Below are 21,581 nucleotides of genomic sequence, written 5' to 3' on the forward strand. Positions count from 1 at the left end.
ATAACATGTCTTTATACAGGAAGTACCAGTACTGAGTAATGATAGCATGGCTTTATACAGGAAGTACCAGTACTGAGTAATGATAGCATGGCTTTATACAGGAAGTACCAGTACTGAGTAATGATAGCATGGCTTTATACAGGAAGTACCAGTACTGAGTAATGATAGCATGGCTTTATACAGGAAGTACCAGTACTGAGTCCATTAGTAATGATAGCATGGCTTTATACAGGAAGTACCAGTACTGAGTAATGATAGCATGGCTTTATACAGGAAGTACCAGTACTGAGTAATGATAGCATGGCTTTATACAGGAAGTACCAGTACTGAGTCCATTAGTAATGATAACATGGCTTTATACAGGAAGTACCAGTACTGAGTAATGCTAACATGGCTTTATACAGGAAGTACCAGTACTGAGTAATGATAACATGGCTTTATACAGGAAGTACCAGTACTGAGTCCATTAGTAATGATAACATGGCTTTATACAGGAAGTACCAGTACTGAGTAATGCTAACATGGCTTTATACAGGAAGTACCAGTACTGAGTCCATTAGTAATGATAACATGGCTTTATACAGGAAGTACCAGTACTGAGTAATGATAGCATGGCTTTATACAGGAAGTACCAGTACTGAGTCCATTAGTAATGATAACATGGCTTTATACAGGAAGTACCAGTACTGAGTAATGATAGCATGGCTTTATACAGGAAGTACCAGTACTGAGTAATGATAACATGGCTTTATACAGGAAGTACCAGTACTGAGTAATGATAGCATGGCTTTATACAGGAAGTACCAGTACTGAGTAATGATAGCATGGCTTTATACAGGAAGTACCAGTACTGAGTCCATTAGTAATGATAACATGGCTTTATACAGGAAGTACCAGTACTGAGTAATGCTAACATGGCTTTATACAGGAAGTACCAGTACTGAGTAATGATAGCATGGCTTTATACAGGAAGTACCAGTACTGAGTAATGATAGCATGGCTTTATACAGGAAGTACCAATACTGAGTAATGATAGCATGGCTTTATACAGGAAGTACCAGTACTGAGTAATGATAACATGGCTTTATACAGGAAGTACCAGTACTGAGTAATGATAGCATGGCTTTATACAGGAAGTACCAGTACTGAGTCCATTGGTAATGATAACATGTCTTTATACAGGAAGTACCAGTACTGAGTAATGATAGCATGGCTTTATACAGGAAGTACCAGTACTGAGTAATGATAGCATGGCTTTATACAGGAAGTACCAGTACTGAGTAATGATAGCATGGCTTTATACAGGAAGTACCAGTACTGAGTAATGATAGCATGGCTTTATACAGGAAGTACCAGTACTGAGTCCATTAGTAATGATAGCATGGCTTTATACAGGAAGTACCAGTACTGAGTAATGATAGCATGGCTTTATACAGGAAGTACCAGTACTGAGTAATGATAGCATGGCTTTATACAGGAAGTACCAGTACTGAGTCCATTAGTAATGATAACATGGCTTTATACAGGAAGTACCAGTACTGAGTAATGCTAACATGGCTTTATACAGGAAGTACCAGTACTGAGTAATGATAACATGGCTTTATACAGGAAGTACCAGTACTGAGTCCATTAGTAATGATAACATGGCTTTATACAGGAAGTACCAGTACTGAGTAATGCTAACATGGCTTTATACAGGAAGTACCAGTACTGAGTAATGATAACATGGCTTTATACAGGAAGTACCAGTACTGAGAAATGATAGCATGGCTTTATACAGGAAGTACCAGTACTGAGTAATGATAACATGGCTTTATACAGGAAGTACCAGTACTGAGTAATGATAACATGGCTTTATACAGGAAGTACCAGTACTGAGTAATGATAACATGGCTTTATACAGGAAGTACCAGTACTGAGTCCATTAGTAATGATAACATGTCTTTATACAGGAAGTACCAGTACTGAGTAATGCTAACATAGCTTTATACAGGAAGTACCAGTACTGAGTAATGATAACATGGCTTTATACAGGAAGTACCAGTACTGAGTCCATTAGTAATGATAACATGTCTTTATACAGGAAGTACCAGTACTGAGTCCATTAGTAATGATAACATGTCTTTATACAGGAAGTACCAGTACTGAGTAATGATAGCATGGCTTTATACAGGAAGTACCAGTACTGAGTCCATTAGTAATGATAACATGTCTTTATACAGGAAGTACCAGTACTGAGTAATGATAACATGGCTTTATACAGGGAGTACCAGTACTGAGTCCATTAGTAATGATAACATGTCTTTATACAGGAAGTACCAGTACTGAGTAATGATAGCATGGCTTTATACAGGAAGTACCAGTACTGAGAAATGATAGCATGGCTTTATACAGGAAGTACCAGTACTGAGTAATGATAACATGGCTTTATACAGGAAGTACCAGTACTGAGTAATGATAACATGGCTTTATACAGGAAGTACCAGTACTGAGTAATGATAACTTGGCTTTATACAGGAAGTACCAGTACTGAGTCCATTAGTAATGATAACATGTCTTTATACAGGAAGTACCAGTACTGAGTAATGCTAACATGGCTTTATACAGGAAGTACCAGTATTGAGTAATGATAGCATGGCTTTATACAGGAAGTACCAGTACTGAGTAATGATAGCATGGCTTTATACAGGAAGTACCAGTACTGAGTCCATTAGTAATGATAACATGTCTTTATACAGGAAGTACCAGTACTGAGTAATGCTAACATGGCTTTATACAGGAAGTACCAGTACTGAGTAATGATAACATGGCTTTATACAGGAAGTACCAGTACTGAGTAATGATAACATGGCTTTATACAGGAAGTACCAGTACTGAGTCCATGTGTAATGATAACATGGCTTTATACAGGAAGTACCAGTACTGAGTAATGCTAACATGGCTTTATACAGGAAGTACCAGTACTGAGTAATGATAACATGGCTTTATACAGGGAGTACCAGTACTGAGTAATGCTAGCTACATAGCTGTCTTTGTCATAGCTTGATAATTGTGTAATTTAGTAAATATCGAGGCTAGCTAGGTTAGCTAGGTTAGCTAGCCAGCTATTTCCGTCCCCCGCGACGCCATTGTTCCATACCCAGCCAACTATTACCGACGAGCAGCATTGTAGAAACTAAATACGTTACAAAGGAACGTCTTGATTAGTGTTATGTTATGTTAGCTAGCTACAAAGTTGCTTTTGTATAATAGCCAACCTCTACCGACTAGCAGCACTGTAGAAACTATTACATTACAACAACTTGATTAGTGTAGTGTTGTGTTAGTTAGCTAGCATTTTCGTCACTTTAGTCAATAAGATTTTCGCAACGTAAGCTTAACTTTCTGAACATTCGAGACGTGTAGTCCACTTGTCATTCCAATCTCCTTTGCATTAGCGTAGCCTCTTCTGTAGCTTGTCAACTATGTGTCTGGCTATCCCTGTTCTCTCCCCTCTGCACAGGCCATACAAACGCTTCACACCGCGTGGCCGCTGCCACTCTAACCTGGTGGTCCCAGCGCGCACGACCCACGTGGAGTTCCAGGTCTCCGGCAGCCTCTGGAACTGCCGGTCTGCGGCCAACAAGGCTGAGTTCATCTCAGCCTATGCTACCCTCCAGTCCCTAGACTTCCTGGCGCTGACGGAAACATGGATTACCACAGATAACACTGCTACTCCTACTGCTCTCTCCTCGTCTGCCTACGTGTTCTCGCATACCCCTAGAGCATCGAGCCAGCGGGGTGGTGGCACTGGAATCCTCATCTCTCCCAAGTGGACATTCTCTCTTTCTCCCCTGACCCATCTGTCTATCTCCTCATTTGAATTCCATGCTGTCACAGTTACCAGCCCTTTCAAGCTTAACATCCTTATCATTTATCGCCCTCCAGGTTCCCTTGGAGAGTTCATCAATGAGCTTGATGCCTTGATAAGTTCCTTCCCTGAGGATGGCTCACCTCTCACACTTCTGGGTGACTTTAACCTCCCCACGTCTACCTTTGACTCTTTCCTCTCTGCCTCCTTCTTTCCACTCCTCTCCTCCTTTGACCTCACCCTCTCACCTTTCCCCCCTACTCACAAGGCAGGCAATACGCTTGACCTCATCTTTACTAGATGCTGTTCTTCCACTAATCTCATTGCAACTCCCCTCCAAGTCTCCGACCACTACCTTGTATCCTTTTCCCTCTCGCTCTCATCCAACACTTCTCACTCTGCCCCTACTCGGATGGTATTGCGCCGTCCCAACCTTCGCTCTCTCTCTCCCGCTACTCTCTCCTCTTCCATCCTATCATCTCTTCCCTCTGCTCAAACCTTCTCCAACCTATCTCCTGATTCTGCCTCCTCAACCCTCCTCTCCTCCCTTTCTGCATCCTTCGATTTTCTCTGTCCCCTATCCTCCAGGCCGGCTCGGTCCTCCACTCCTGCGCCGTGGCTCGACGACTCACTGCGAGCTCACAGAACAGGGCTCCGGGCAGCCGAGCGGAAATGGAGGAAAACTCGCCTCCCTGCGGACCTGGCATCCTTTCACGCCCTCCTCTCTACATTTTCCTCTTCTGTCTCTGCTGCTAAAGCCACTTTCTACCACTCTAAATTTCAAGCATCTGCCTCTAACCCTAGGAAGCTCTTTGCTACCTTCTCCTCCCTCCTGAATCCTCCTCCCCCTCCCCCCCCTCCTCTCTCTCTGCGGATGACTTCGTCAACCATTTTGAAAAGAAGGCTGATGACATCCGATCCTCGTTTGCTAAGCCAAACGACACCGCTGGTCCTGCTCACACTGCCCTACCCTGTGCTTTGACCTCTTTCTCCCCTCTCTTTCCAGATGAAATCGCGCGTCTCGTGACGGCCGGCCGCCCAACAACCTGCCCACTTGACCCTATCCCCTCCTCTCTTCTCCAGACCATTACCGGAGACCTTCTCCCCTACCTCACCTCGCTCATCAACTCATCCTTGACCGCTGGCTACGTCCCTTCCGTCTTCAAGAGAGCGAGAGTTGCACCCCTTCTGAAAAAACCTACACTCGATCCCTCCGATATCAACAACTACAGACCAGTATCCCTTCTTTCTTTTCTCTCCAAAACTCTTGAACGTGCCGTCCTTGGCCAGCTCTCCTGCTATCTCTCTCAGAATGACCTTCTTGATCCTAATCAGTCAGGTTTCAAGACTGGGCATTCAACTGAGACTGCTCTTCTCTGTGTCACGGAGGCTCTCCGCACTGCTAAAGCTAACTCTCTCTCCTCTGCTCTCATCCTTCTAGACCTATCTGCTGCCTTTGATACCGTGAACCATCAGATCCTCCTCTCCACCCTCTCCGAGCTGGGCATCTCCGGCGCGGCCCACGCTTGGATTGCGTCCTACCTGACAGGTCGCTCCTACCAGGTGGCGTGGCGAGAATCTGTCTCCTCCAAGTGAAGGACTGCCCGTTCCATGATCTCGCCATCACGATTGACAACTCCCTTGTGTCCTCCTCCCAGAGTGCTAAGAACCTTGGCGTGACCCTGGACAACACCCTGTCGTTCTCCACTAACATCAAGGCGGTGACCCGATCCTGTAGGTTCATGCTCTACAACATTCGCAGAGTACGACCCTGCCTCATACAGGAAGCGGCGCAGGTCCTAGTCCAGGCACTTGTCATCTCCCGTCTGGATTACTGCAACTCGCTGTTGGCTGGGCTCCCTGCCTGTGCCATTAAACCCCTACAACTCATCCAGAATGCCGCAGCCCGTCTGGTGTTCAACCTTCCCAAGTTCTCTCACATCACCCCGCTCCTCCACTCTCTCCACTGACTTCCAGTTGAAGCTCGCATCCGCTACAAGTCCATGGTGCTTGCCTACGGAGCTGTGAGGGGAACGGCACCTCCGTACCTTCAGGCTCTGATCAGGCCCTACACCCAAACAAGGGCACTGCGTTCATCCACCTCTGGCCTGCTCGCCTCCCTACCTCTGAGGAAGCACAGCTCCCGCTCAGCCCAGTCAAAACTGTTCGCTGCTCTGGCACCCCAATGGTGGAACAAGCTCCCTCACGACGCCAGGACAGCGGAGTCAATCACCACCTTCCGGAGACACCTGAAACCCCACCTCTTTAAGGAATACCTGGGATAGGATAAAGTAATCCTTCTACCCCCCCCCCCCCGAAAGATTTAGATGCATTATTGTAAAGTGGTTGTTCCACTGGATATCTTAAGGTGAATGCACCAATTTGTAAGTCGCTCTGGATAAGAGCGTCTGCTAAATGACTTAAATGTAAATGTAAATGTAATGATAACATGGCTTTATACAGGGGTACCAGTACTGAGTCCATGTGTAATGATAACATGGCTTTATACAAGGGGTACCAGTACTGAGTAATGATAACATGGCTTTATACAGGAAGTACCAGTACTGAGTCCATGTGTAATGATAACATGGCTTTATACAGGGAGTACCAGTACTGAGTAATGATAACATGGCTTTATACAGGAAGTACCAGTACTGAGTAATGATAACATGGCTTTATACAGGAAGTACCAGTACTGAGTAATGATAACATGGCTTTATACAGGGAGTACCAGTACTGAGTCCATGAGTAATGATAACATGGCTTTATACAGGGGTACCAGTACTGAGTAATGATAACATGGCTTTATACAGGAAGTACCAGTACTGAGTAATGATAACATGGCTTTATACAGGGGGTACCAGTACTGAGTCCATTAGTAATGATAACATGGCTTTATACACGGGGTACCAGTACTGAGTCCATGAGTAATGATAACATGGCTTTATACAGGGGTACCAGTACTGAGTCCATGAGTAATGATAACATGGCTTTATACAGGAGTACCAGTACTGAGTCCATTAGTAATGATAACATGGCTTTATACAGGGAGTACCAGTACTGAGAAATTATAACATGGCTTTATACAGGGGTACCAGTACTGAGTAATGATAACATGGCTTTATAGAGGAAGTACCAGTACTGAGTCCATGTGTAATGATAACATGGCTTTATACAGGAAGTACCAGTACTGAGTCCATGTGTAATGATAACATGGCTTTATACAGAGTACCAGTACTGAGTAGTGATAACATGGCTTTATAAAGGGGTACCAGTACTGAGTCCATGTGTAAAGATAACATGGCTTTATACAGGGGGTACCAGTACTGAGTCCATGCGCAGGGGAACGATGTAGTTGAGGTAGATATGTACATATTGGTAGGGGTTAAGTGACTAGGCAACAGGATAGATAGTAAACAGTAGCAGCAGCGTATGTGATGAGTCAAAGATAGTTCGTATCAAATTAAAATAGTTAGTGCAAAAAGGAACAGGATAGCTATTTGGTTAACTATTTTAACATACTATTTAGCTAACTATTTAGCTAACTATTTAGCTAACTATTTAGCTAACTATTTAGCTAACTATTTAACTAACTATTTAGCTAACTATTTAACTAACTATTTAGCTAACTATTTAACTAACTATTTAGCTAACTATTTAGCTAACTATTTAACTAACTATTTAACTAACTATTTAACTAACTATTTAGCTAACTATTTAACTAACAATTTAACTAACTATTTAGCTAACTATTTAGCTAACTATTTAACTAACTATTTAGCTAACTATTTAACTAACTATTTAGCTAACTATTTAACTAAATATTTAGCTAACTATTTAGCTAACTATTTAACTAACTATTTAACTAACTATTTAGCTAACTATTTAACTAACAATTTAACTAACTATTTAGCTAACTATTTAGCTAACTATTTAACTAACTATTTAGCTAACTATTTAGCTAACTATTTAACTAACTATTTAGCTAACTATTTAACTAAATATTTAGCTAACTATTTAACTAACAATTTAACTAACTATTTAGCAGTCTTATGGATTGGGGGTTGAAGCTGTTCATGATTCTGTTGGTTCCAGACTTGGTGTGTCGGTACTGCATGTCGTGAGGTAGCAGAGAGAACAGTCTATGACTTGGGTGGCTGAAGTCTTTGAAAATATTTTGGTTCTTCCTCTGACACCGCCTGGTATAGAGGTCCTGGATGGCAGGGAGCTGCCCAATGATGTATTGGGCTGTACACACAACTCTCTGTAGCGCCTTGAGGTCAAATGCCAAGCAGTTATCATACCAAGCGGTGATGTAGCCAGTCAAGATGCTCTCAATGGTGCAGCTGTAGAATTTTTTGAGGATTTGAGGGCCCATGTCAAATCTTTTCAGCCTCCTGAGGGGAAGAGGCATTGTCGTGCCCTCTTTACAACTGTGTTGGTGTGTTTCTGACCATGATAGATCCTTAGTGATGTGAACACAGAGGAACTTGAAACTCTTGACTCGCTCCACTACATCCCCGTCAATGTGAACGGGGACGTGCACAGACCTCTGTTTCCTGTAGTCCACGATCAGCTCCTTTGTCTTGATGACGATGCGAGAGAGGTTGTTATCCTGGCAACACACTTATTGTCATCGGTGATCAGGCCCACCACTGTCGCAACGTCGCAAACTTAATGATGGGCACAGGGACTATGGTGGTCTGCTTGAAACATGTTGGTATTACAGACTGGGTCAGGTAGAGGTTGAAAATGTCAGTGAAGACACTTGCCAGTTGGTCAGCGCGTGCTCGGAGTACACATCCTGGTAATCCGTCTGGCCCCGCGGCCTTGTGAACGTTAACCTGTTTAAAAGTCTTACTCACATTGGCTACAGAGAGCGTGATCACACAGTTGTCCGGAACAGCTGGTGCTCTCATGGATGGTTTGGTGTTGCTTGCCTCGAAGCGAGCATAGAAGGCATTTAGCTCTTCTGGTAGGCTCGCGTCACTGGGCAGCTCATGGCTGGGTTTCCCTTTGTAACGCGTGATAGTTTTTAAGCCCTGCCACATCCGACGAGTGTCAGAGCCGGTGTTGTAGGATTCGATCTTAGTCCTGTATTGACACTGCCTGTTTGATGCTCCGTCGGAGGGTGTAGCAGGATTTCTTATAAGTGTCTGGGTTAGTGTCCTGCTTCTGGTTGGGGTATGTACGTGCGGTCACTGTGGGGAGTTTTTGCTTGTAAGCAGGAACCAGGAGGATAGAGTTATGGACAGATTTGCCATATGGAGGGCGAAGGAGAGCTTTGTACAAATCTCTGTGTGTGGAGTAAAGATTTTTATTGTTTTAGTTGCACAGGTGACATGCTGGTTGAAATGAGGTAAAACGGATTTAAGTTTCCCTGCATTAAAGTCCCTGCCACTAGGAGCGACGCCTCTGTATGAGCATTTTCTTGTTTGCTTATGGCCTTATATACCTCGTTGAGTGCGGTCTTAGTGCCAGCATCAATTTGTGGTGGTAAATAGACAGCTACAAAAAATGTAAATGGAAACCCTCTAGGTAAATTTACCATGAAGTATTCTAATTCAGGTGAGCAGAACCTCGAGACTTCCTTAATATTAGAGAATGCGCACCAGCTGTTGTTAACGACGCTGCTGTTTTGTTCTGACGATGCGTAGAAAAATCAGCTAGAATATTATCCATGTCCTTGTTCAGCCAAGTTTCCGAGAAACATTGGATAGTACAGTTTCTTCAGGTCCCGTTGATAGGATAGTCTCGAACGTCGCTCGTCCAGTTTATTCTCCAGTGATTGTCCATTCGCCAACAGAACAGAGGGTAGAGGTGAATTATTTACTCACCACTGTAGTTTCATCAGGGTGCCCTCATTTCAGCCTCCATATTGCCGTCTCTGGGGATTAGGGAGAGCAGTATGTCCAGAAGCTCTTTTCGGTCATTGGAAACAATGTCAGAAACATAAAAAATAGAGAAAAATATATGAAGAAAAACACATAAAAACACATTGGTCACGAGCCCTATTCAGTCCAGTGCCATTCTCACTTTTCTATGTTTGTGTCTGTGTCATTTGGCCTGGTGTGTCAGAGAGGGAGAGGAGAAGGAGAGGGAGAGGGAAAGAGGGAGAGGGAGAGTGGGAGAGGGAGGGTGAGAGGGGCAGAGGGAGAAAGAGGGAGAGAGAAAGAGAGCGACAAGAGATGAGAAAGAAAAACATGAACACAAGAAGGAAAACAAAAGAAAGGGAGAATAAAATCCAATGAAACGAATGCAGATGAAGATAACGTATACATTATAGTGTATCACCATGGTAACCATGTTTCATGTTGTTTTATTTGACGGGTTGATAAGGCGGGTTGCTATGGTGACAACAGTTCTGCCCAGAGATTCTCAAACACAGGGTTTGGTTAAGTACATTTTCTTCCTTACTCTCGTTTTTGCTCTCTCTGTCCCTGTTTCTCTCTCTTTCTCACTCTCGCACACCCCCTCTCTCTCTCTCTCTTTCTCTGTTTCTCTCTCTCTATCACTCTTGCTCTCTCTCTCTCTCTGTCCCTGTTTCTCTCTCACTCCTTCTCTCCCCCTCTCCCTCAATTGTGGGACCATCTGTCCAGCACTACCTGTTCCCTGGTGAGGCTGTCTGAAGATGCTTGGCCTTCTCTTCTGTCCTCCTCTCTACATTTACATTACAATACATTTGAGTCATTTAGCAGACACTCTTATCCAGAGCGACTTACTGTTAGTGCATTCATCATCAGAGCTAGGTGAGACATCCACATAGCATAGTCACAGTAAGTACATTTTTCATCAATGAAGTAGCTATCAGAAGTCAATGCTGGTATTTAAAAAAATATATAATACAAAACCTTTCTCATCTCTCTCCACCTCTCCATCCCTCCATCTCTCTCTACCTCTCTCTACCTCTACCTCTCCACCTCTCCATCCCTCTACCTCTCTACCTCTCCATCCCTCCATCTCTCTCTACCTCTCTACCTCTCTACCTCTCCACCTCTCTACCTCTCTACCTCTCCATCCCTCTACCTCTCTACCTCTCCACCTCTCCACCCCTCCATCTCTCTCTACCTCTCTACCTCTCCACCCCTCCATCTCTCTCCACCTCTCCACCCCTCCATCTCTCTCTACCTCTCTACCTCTCCATCCCTCCATCTCTCTCTACCTCTCTACCTCTCTACCTCTCCACCTCTCCATCCCTCCATCTCTCTCTACATCTCTACCTCTCTACCTCTCCATCCCTCCATCTCTCTCTACCTCTCTACCTCTCTACCTCTCCACCTCTCCATCCCTCCATCTCTCTCTACCTCTCTACCTCTCTACCTCTCTACCTCTCCACCTCTCCATCCCTCCATCTCTCTCTACCTCTCTACCTCTCTACCTCTTTACCTCTCCATCCCTCCATCTCTCTCTACCTCTCTACCTCTCTACCTCTCCACCTCTCCATCCCTCCATCTCTCTCTACCTCTCTACCTCTCTACCTCTCTACCTCTCCACCTCTCCATCCCTCCATCTCTCTCTACCTCTCTACCTCTCTACCTCTCCACCTCTCCATCCCTCCATCTCTCTCTACCTCTCTACCTCTCCATCTCTCCACCTACCCTACCTCTCCATCTCTCCATCCTTCCATCCTAACCACAACCATCTGTCTCTGGATCTTCACTCCTCTCCATCCCTCCATCTCTCTCCACCCTTCTCACCTCCCTCTCCATCTCTCCATCTCTCTCCACCCTTCTCACCTCCCCTCTCCATCCCTCCATCTCTCTCCACCCTTCTCACCTCCCCTCTCCATCCCTCCATCTCTCTCCACCCTTCTCACCTCCCCTCTCCATCTCTCCATCTCTCTCCACCCTTCTCACCTCCCCTCTCCATCCCTCCATCTCTCTCCACCCTTCTCACCTCCCCTCTCCATCCCTCCATCTCTCCTCCACCCTTCTCACCTCCCCTCTCCATCCCTCCATCTCTCTCCACCCTTAACACCTCCCCTCTCCATCCCTCCATCTCTCTCCACCCTTCTCACCTCCCCTCTCCATCCCTCCATCTCTCTCCACCCTTCTCACCTCCCCTCTCCATCCCTCCATCTCTCTCCACCCTCTCACCTCCCCTCTCCATCCCTCCATCTCTCTCCACCCTCCTCACCTCCCCTCTCCATCCCTCCATCTCTCTCCACCCTTCTCACCTCCCCTCTTCCATCCCTCCATCTTCTCTCCACCCCTTCTCACCTCCCCTCTCCATCCCTCCATCTCTCTCCACCCTCCTCACCTCCCCTCTCCATCCCCCAGCTCTCTCCACCCTTCTCACCTCCCCTCTCCATCCCTCCATCGCTCTCCACCCTCCTCACCTCCCTCTCCATCCCTCCATCTCTCTCCACCGCTCCTCACCTCCCCTCTCCATCCTCTCCTCTCTCCACCCTTCTCACCTCCCCTCTCCATCCTCCATCTCTCTCCACCCTTCTCACCTTCCCCTCTCCATCCCTCCATCTCTCTCCACCCCTTCTCACCTCCCCTCTCCATCCCTCCATCTCTCTCCACCCGTCTCACCTCCCCTCTCCATCCCTCCATCCTCCCCCACCCTCTCTCACCTCCCCTCTCCACCTTCACCTCCCCTCTCCATCCCTCCATCTCTCTCCACCCTTCTCACCTCCCCTCTCCATCCCTCCATCTCTCTCCACCCTTCTCACCTCCCCTCTCCATCCCTCCATCTCTCTCCACCCTCCTCACCTCCCCTCTCCATCCCTCCATCTCTCTCCACCCTCCTCACCTCCCCTCTCCATCCCTCCATCTCTCTCCACCCTTCTCACCTCCCCTCTCCATCCCTCCATCTCTCTCCACCCTTCCTCACCTCCCCTCTCCATCCCTCCATCTCTCTCCACCCTTCCTCACCTCCCCTCTCCATCCCTCCATCTCTCTCCACCCTCCTCACCTCCCCTCTCCATCCCTCCATCTCTCTCCCCCCCCTCCTCACCTCCCCTCTCCATCCCTCCATCTCTCTCCACCCTTCTCACCTCCCCTCTCCATCCCTCCATCTCTCTCCACCCTTCTCACCTCCCCTCTCATCCTCATCTCTCTCCACCCTTCTCACCTCCCCTCTCCATCCCTCCATCTCTCTCCACCCTTCTCACCTCCCCCTCTCCATCCCTCCATCTCTCTCCACCCTTCTCACCTCCCCTCTCCATCCCTCCATCTCTCCCCCCCCTTCTCACCCTCCCCTCTCCATCCCTCCATCTCTCTCCACCCTTCTCACCTCCCCTCTCCATCCCTCCATCTCTCTCCACCCTTCCTCACCTCCCTCTCCATCCCCTCCATCTCTCTCCACCCTCCTCACCTCCCCTCTCCATCTCCTCCATCTCTCTCCACCCTTCTCACCTCCCCTCTCCATCTCTCCATCTCTCTCCACCCTTCTCACCTCCCCTCTCCATCCCTCCATCTCTCTCCACCCTTCTCACCTCCCCTCTCCATCCCTCCATCTCTCTCCACCCTTCTCACCTCCCCTCTCCATCCCTCCATCTCTCTCTCCACCCTTCTCACCCCCCCTCCCATCCCTCCATCTCTCTCCCACTTCTCACCTCCCCTCCATCCCTCCATCTCTCTCCACCCTTCTCACCTCCCCTCTCCATCCCTCCATCTCTCTCCACCCTTCTCACCTCCCCTCTCCATCCCTCCATCTCTCTCCACCCTTCTCACCTCCCCTCTCCATCCCTCCATCTCTCTCCACCCTTCTCACCTCCCCTCTCCATCCCTCCATCTCTCTCCACCTTCTCACCTCCCCTCTCCATCCCTCCATCTCTCTCCACCCTTCTCACCTCCCCTCTCCATCCCTCCATCTCTCTCCACCCTTCTCACCTCCCCTCTCCATCCCTCCATCTCTCTCCACCCTTCTCACCTCCCCTCTCCATCTCTCCATCTCTCTCCACCCTTCTCACCTCCCTCTCCATCCCTCCATCTCTCTCCACCCTTCTCACCTCCCCTCTCCATCTCTCCATCTCTCTCCACCCTTCTCACCTCCCCTCTCCATCCTCCATCTCTCTCCACCCTTCTCACCTCCCCTCTCCATCCCTCCATCTCTCTCCACCCTTCTCACCTCCCCTCTCCATCCCTCCATCTCTCTCCACCCTTCTCACCTCCCCTCTCCATCCCTCCATCTCTCTCCACCCTCCTCACCTCCCCTCTCCATCCCTCCATCTCTCTCCACCCTTCTCACCTCCCTCTCCATCCCTCCATCTCTCTCCACCCTCCTTCACCTCCCCTTCTCCATCCTCCATCTCTCTCCACCCTTCTCACCTCCCCTCTCCATCCCTCCATCTCTCTCCACCTTCTCACCTCCCCTCTCCATCCCTCCATCTCTCTCCACCCTTCTCACCTCCCTCTCCCCCTCCATCTCTCTCCACCCTTCTCACCTCCCCTCTCCATCCCTCCATCTCTCTCCACCCTTCTCACCTCCCCTCTCCATCCCTCCATCTCTCTCCACCCTTCTCACCTCCCCTCTCCATCCCTCCATCTCTCTCCACCCTTCTCACCTCCCCTCTCCATCCCTCCATCTCTCTCCACCCTTCTCACCTCCCTCTCCATCCCTCCATCTCTCTCCACCCTTTCCCGCTCCTCTCGCTCTGCCCTCTCCCAGCCCTCCAGTCTCCTCACCCTTCCTCCCCTCTCCATCCCTCCATCTCTCTCCACCCTTCTCACCTCCCCTCTCCATCCTCATGACAGAATAGAGGAGATAAAATAGTGACAGAATAGAGGAGATAAAATAGCGACAGAATAGAGGAGATAAAATAGTGACAGAATAGAGGAGATAAAATAGTGACAGAATAGAGGAGATAAAATAATGACAGAATAAAGGAGATAAAATAGTGACAGAATAGAGGAGATAAAATAGTGACAGAATAAAGGAGATAAAATAGTGACAGAATAGAGGAGATAAAATAGTGACAGAATAGAGGAGATAAAATAATGACAGAATAGAGGAGTTAAAATAATGACAGAATAAAGGAGATAAAATAGTGACAGAATAGAGGAGATAAAATAGTGACAGAATAAAGGAGATAAAATAGTGACAGAATAGAGGAGATAAAATAGTGACAGAATAGAGGAGATAAAATAGTGACAGAATAAAGGAGATAAAATAATGACAGAATAGAGGAGATAAAATAGTGACAGAATAGAGGAGATAAAATAGTGACAGAATAGAGGAGATAAAATAATGACAGAATAAAGGAGATAAAATAGCGACAGAATAGAGGAGATAAAATAGTGACAGAATAGAGGAGATAAAATAGTGACAGAATAAAGGAGATAAAATAGTGACAGAATAGAGGAGATAAAATAGTGACAGAATAAAGGAGATAAAATAGTGACAGAATAGAGGAGATAAAATAGTGACAGAATAGAGGAGATAAAATAATGACAGAATAGAGGAGATAAAATAGCGACAGAATAAAGGAGATAAAATAGTGACAGAATAAAGGAGATAAAATAGCGACAGAATAGAGGAGATAAAATAGTGACAGAATAAAGGAGATAAAATAATGACAGAATAGAGGAGATAAAATAATGACAGAATAGAGGAGATAAAATAGTGACAGAATAAAGGAGATAAAATAATGACAGAATAGAGGAGATAAAATAATGACAGAATAAAGGAGATAAAATAGTGACAGAATAAAGGAGATAAAATAATGACAGAATAGAGGAGATCAAATAATGACAGAATAGAGGAGATAAAATTGAACAGATTCCTAGAAATTATGTGTCGGCATATTGACATGAGCACACGGATGTGTGTATTTGTGTGTGTGTGCGTGTGTGTTTCTGCTCTTGGCAATGCTTGTCATGGATAGGATTAGGTAGCATGCAGCGATGAATTGCACAGAGAAATTGGATCAAAGTAAGTGTGTGTGTATGCGTGTGTGTGTGAAAAGAAATTGGATCAGATTACTTTGACATTTGGCTCAGATTTTCCTCAATTCCTACTGACAGGGGGGGAAGGAGGAGGGGTGGGTGGGTGGGAAAGAGGGACAGAGAGAGAGAAAGGGTGGGAGGGAGAGAGAGAGGGAAATAGATAGAGTGGGAGGGAGAGAGGGAGAGATGAATCTGGAACAAAAATAGTTTTTCCAAACCTGTTCTAAACCTTTTCTAATCCTGTTCTAAACCTGTTTTAAACTTGTTCTAAACCTGTTCTAAACCTGTTCTGACCCTGTTCTAAACTTGTTCTAAACCTGTTCTAAACTTGTTCTAAACCTGTTCTGAACCTGTTCTAAACCTGCTCTAAACTTGTTCTAAACTTGTTCTAAACCTGTTCTAAACCTGTTTTAAACTTGTTCTGAACCTGTTCTAAACCTGTTCTAAACCTGTTTTAAACTTGTTCTGAACCTGTTCTAAACCTGTTCTAAACTTGTTCTAAACTTGTTCTAAACCTGTTCTAAACCTGTTTTAAACTTGTTCTGAACCTGTTCTAAACCTGCTCTAAACTTGTTCTTAACCTGTTCTAAACTTGTTCTAAACCTGTTTTAAACTTGTTCTAAACCTTCTCTAAACTTGTTCTAAACCTTCTCTAAACTTGTTCTAAACCTTCTCTAAACTTGTTCTAAACCTGCTCTAAACTTGTTCTAAACCTGTTCTAATCCTATTCTAAACCTGTTCTAATCCTATTTCAACTGCCTTGTGCTCCTCCCTAACTGTTCTAAACCTGTTCTAAACCTGTTCTAAACCTGTTCTAAACCGTTTGTGAACGTAACCCTAAATTCCCTTAGTGACCTCTCAACCCATTTAACCACATCAATGATATTGATTGATTGATAGATTTGCCCCTGTGTTGCATAGACACACGTGATGTACCATACCCTCTGGCATTCCCTGACCTAGCTACCCTGTCCTCTCTCTCCCTCTTTCTCTCTCTGTCACTTTGTCGCTCTCTCTCTGTCTCCCCTCCCTCCTCCCTCCCTATGTTTACATTACCAAAGCAAATGGATAAACAAAAGTGAAATAAATGAATAAAAAATTATATATACAGTGTTGTAATAATGTGCAAATAGTTAAAGTACAAAAGGGGAAATAAATAAACATAAATATGGGTTGTATTTACAATGGTGTTTGTTCTTCACTGGTTGCCCTTTTCTTGTGGCAACAGGTCACAAATCTTGCTGCTGTGATGGAACACTGTGGTATTTCACCCAGTAGATATGGGAGTTTATCAAAATTGGATTTGAGGGCTTTCCTTAAGTTTGCGTCAGTCACAGTGGTCCCTCCCTCCCTCCCTCCCTCCATATAGGCCAGCGAGGGCCTGTGTGTGTGTGTGTGTGTGTGTGTGTGTGTGTGTGTGTGTGTGTGTGTGTGTGTGTGTGTGTGTGTGTGTGTGTGTGTGTGTGTGTGTGTGTGTGTGTGTGTGTGTGTGTGTGTGTGTGTGTGTGTGTGTGTGTGTGTGTGTGTGTGTAGGTTATTGAACACACCTGAATCAGTTTTGGTGATGCTTCAGGTGTTATGGCACTACAGGGTGGAATAATCATCCACACACACACACACACACTAGACGCAACGTTCAGGCCTAATGTTTAACATACTGGTCTTGACGTTGAAAGAGCAGAGTTTTTTTAATGTACATATTTAAACATATACAGTACCTTCGGAAAGTATTCAGACCCCTTGACTTTTTCCAACATTTTGTTACGTTACAGCCTTATTCTAAAATGGATTAAATACTTTTTCCCCCCTCATCAATCTACACACAATACCCCATAATGACATCACAATACCCCATAATGACATCACAATACCCCATAATGACATCACAATACCCTATAATGACAAAGCTGTTTTTTAGAAATGTTTGAAAATTTACCAAAAAAACTTAAATATGACATTTACATAAGTATTCAGACACTTTACTCAGTACTTTGTTGAAACACCTTTGGCAGCGATTACAGCCTTTGAGACTTCTTGGGTATGACACTACAAGCTTGGCACACCTGTATTTGGGGAGTTTCTCCCATTATTCTCTGCAGATCCTCTCAGCTCTGTCAGGTTGGATAGGGAGCATCGCTGAACAGCTATTTTCATGTCTCTCCAGAGATGTTCGATTGGGTTCAAGTCCGGGCTCAGACTGGGCCACTCAAGGACATTCAGAGGCTTGTCCCGAAGTCACTCCTGCGTTGTCTTGGCTGTGTGCTTAGGGTCGGTGTCCTGTTGAAAGGTGTACCTTCGCCCCAGTCTGAGGTCCTGAGGAGCTATGTAGCAGGATTTCATCAAGGATCTCTCTGTGCTTTGGTCCGTTCATCTTTCCCTCGATCCTGACTAGTTTCTCAGTCCCTGAAAAACGTCCCCACAGCATGATGCTGCCACCACCATGCCAGGTTTCCTCCAGACATGACGCTTTGCATTCAGGCCAAAGAGTTAAATCTTGGTTTCATCAGAACAGAGAATCTTGTTTTTTATGATCTGAGAGTCTTTAGGTACCTTTTGGCAAACTCCAAGCGGGCTGTCATGTGCCTTTTACTGAGGAGTGGCTTCCGTCTGGCCACTTTACCATAAAGGCCTGATTGGTGGAGTGCTGCAGAGATGGTTGTCCTTCTGGAAGGTTCTCCCATCTCCACAGAGGAACTCTGGAGCTCTGTCAGAGTGACCATCGGGTTCTTGGTCACCTCCCTGACCAAGGCCCTTCTCCCCCGATTGCTCAGTTTGGCCGGGCTGCCAGCTCTAGGAAGAGTCTTGGTGGTTCCAAACTTCTTCCATTAAAGAATGATGGAGGCCACTGTGTTCTTGGGGACCTTCCCCAGATCTGTGCCTTGACACAATCCTGTCTCGGAGCTCTACTGACAATTCCTTCGACTTCATGGCTTGGTTTTTGCTCTGACATGCACTGTCAACTGTGGGACCTTATATAGACAGGTGTGTGCCTTTCCGAATCAAGTCCAATCAGTTGAATTTACCACAGGTGGACCAATCAAGTTGTTGAAACATCTCAAGGCTGATCAATAGAAACAGGACGCAACAGAACTCAACTTCGAGTCTCATAGCAAAGGGTCTGAATACTTATGTAAATAAAGTATCCGTTTAAAAAATTTTTTTTTACATTTGCAAACATTTCAAAAAGCTTGTTTCACTTTGTCATTATGGGATATTGTGTGTAGATTGATAAGGAAAAAATGTATTTTTTTTAATCAATTTTAGAATAAGGCTGTAACGTAACAAAAGGTGGAAAGAATCAAGGGGTCTGAGTACTTTCTGAATGCACTGTGTACTAATTGATATGCCCCATATACAGTACTGTAGCATGGCTGTGAGAATGCAGTTTGTTATAACGTCTCCTGTAAATTGTTTATGAGAACACAGGCATGGTGTATAACAGATAATAATAATACTAATAATAATAATATAGTATATTTACTAACGGCTCTCTGTTATATCCAGTTTGGCTATGAAAATGCTAACAGTGTTATATGTACATGAGGAAAACTATACTGCTGATATTACCAATATGCTACGTGCTATATCTCTCCTTACAGGTTGGCTATTAGAATGCTAACAGGTTTCTGTTATATCTCCACATACAGGTTAGCTATTAGAATGCTAACAGGTTTCTGTTATATCTCCACATACAGGTTGGCTATTAGAATGCTAACAGGTTTCTGTTATATCTCCACATACAGGTTAGCTATTAGAATGCTAACAGGTTTCTGTTATATCTCCACATACAGGTTAGCTAATAGAATGCTAACAGGTTTCTGTTATAAGTCAATAAGAATTTGTTCTTAACTGACTTGCCTAGTTAAAGAAAGGTTAAATAAAATAAAAATAAAATATCTCCCCATACAGGTTAGCTATTAAAATGCTAACAGGTTTCTGTTATATCTCCACATACAGGTTAGCTATTAAAATGCTAACAGGTTTCTGTTATAAGTCAATAAGAATTTGTTCTTAACTGACTTGCCTATTTAAAGAAAGGTTAAATAAAATAAAAATAAAATATCTCCCCATACAGGTTAGCTATTAGAATGCTAACAGGTTTCTCTTATATCTCCCCCTACAGGTTAGCTATTAGAATGCTAACAGGTTTCTGTTATATCTCCCCATACAGGTTAGCTATTAGAATGCTAACAGGTTTCTGTTATATCTCCCCCTACAGGTTAGCTATTAGAATGCTAACAGGTTTCTGTTATATCTCCCCATACAGGTTAGCTATTAGAATGCTAACAGGTTTCTGTTATATCTCCACATACAGGTTAGCTATTAGAATGCAAACAGGTTTCTGTTATATCTCCCCCTACAGGTTGGCTATTAGAATGCTAACAGGTTTCTGTTATATCTCCACATACAGGTTAGCTATTAGAATGCTAACAGGTTTCTGTTATATCTCCCCCTACAGGTTAGCTATTAGCATGCTAACAGGTTTCTGTTATATCTCCCCCTACAGGTTAGCTATTAGCATGCTAACAGGTTTCTGTTATATCTCCCCCTACAGGTTAGCTATTAGAATGCTAACAGGTTTCTGTTATATCTCCCCCTACAGGTTGGCTATTAGAATGCTAACAGGTTTCTGTTATATCTCCCCTTACAGGTTAGCTATTAGAATGCTAACAGGTTTCTGTTATATGTTAACATGTTATATCTCCCTTTATAGGTCGGCTATGAGAATGCGGGCACTGTGGAGTTCCTAGTGGATAAACACGGGAAACATTACTTCATAGAAGTCAACTCCAGACTACAGGTGGAGCACACTGTCACTGAGGAGGTTACAGAGTAAGTACTGCTGTGTGTGTGTGTGTGTGTGTGTGTGTGTGTGTGTGTGTGTGTGTGTGTGTGTGTCTGTGTCTCTCGGATTGGTCAAAAGTATCAGAAATTGGTCTGCCTGTATAAACGCAGCCTAACATATTTTTTCGACTGTGTGTGTGTATCAGTGTCTGTGTCAGTGTGTGCGTGTGTGTTTATGTGTGTGCATATGTCAGTGAGTGTGTGTGTGTTGTTGTGTGGTGGAATTGGGCGGTGTACCATATATACCATATACCGGGGTATTTGGAAATTGCTACGGGACAGTTTTTCAACACCATCAATACCGTTGAAACTGTTTCTTTGAAGTTTTTCATGAAATGTGAATATTTGTAGCTACTTTTTCTGTAAACACCTACAGTCATCTTGTACACTACGCTAGAAGATTCACCAGGTTGCGTCTCCATTTCATATTATTGTATATTATGACCTTCAACGCTGCAGATATTGTTCAGGGCCCTTCCTCAAATCTGAAACAATCCTGTCTCGGAGCTCTACAGACATTTTCTTCGACCTCATGGCTTGGTGTTTACTCTGAAGTGCACTCTCAACTGTGGGACCTTATAGACAGCCTTTCCAAATCATGTCCAATCAATTAAATTTACCACAAGTGGACTCAAGTCAAGCTGTAGAAACATCTCAAAGATGATCAATGGAAACAGGATGCACCTGAGCTCAATTTGGAGTCTCATAGCAAACAGGCTGAATAATTATGTTAATACATTAGCAAAAATTTATAAAAAACTGTTTTCACTTTGTCATTATGGGGTATAGTGTGTAAATTGACGAGGGAAAATGTATTTAATCCATTTTAGAATAAGGCTGTAAACTTAACAAAATGTGGGAAAAGTGAAGGGGTCTGAATACTTTCCGAATGCACTGTCTATTGAAAGGCAACAGTGTTTTTTTTTCTTCAATAGAGTGATCAGAAACGTACAACTGTAGTTGTCCTTCACAGAAAATACATTAGTGCAACA

General features: G+C 44.7%; 1 long non-coding RNA gene across 1 annotated transcript in view; it reads left to right on the top strand.

Annotated features, from left to right (window-relative positions):
* Window positions 1-20,573, top strand: part of LOC115189527 (uncharacterized) — a 45,245-nt gene extending 24,672 nt beyond the window's left edge. The window contains exon 3 of the long non-coding RNA XR_003876935.1: window positions 20,459-20,573. This is a non-coding gene — a long non-coding RNA (uncharacterized LOC115189527). The remainder of the gene's footprint in view (window positions 1-20,458) is intronic.
* Window positions 20,574-21,581: the final 1,008 nt, after the last annotated feature.

Source organism: Salmo trutta, unplaced genomic scaffold (assembly GCF_901001165.1).
Source record: "Salmo trutta unplaced genomic scaffold, fSalTru1.1, whole genome shotgun sequence".
NCBI lineage: Eukaryota > Metazoa > Chordata > Actinopteri > Salmoniformes > Salmonidae > Salmo > Salmo trutta.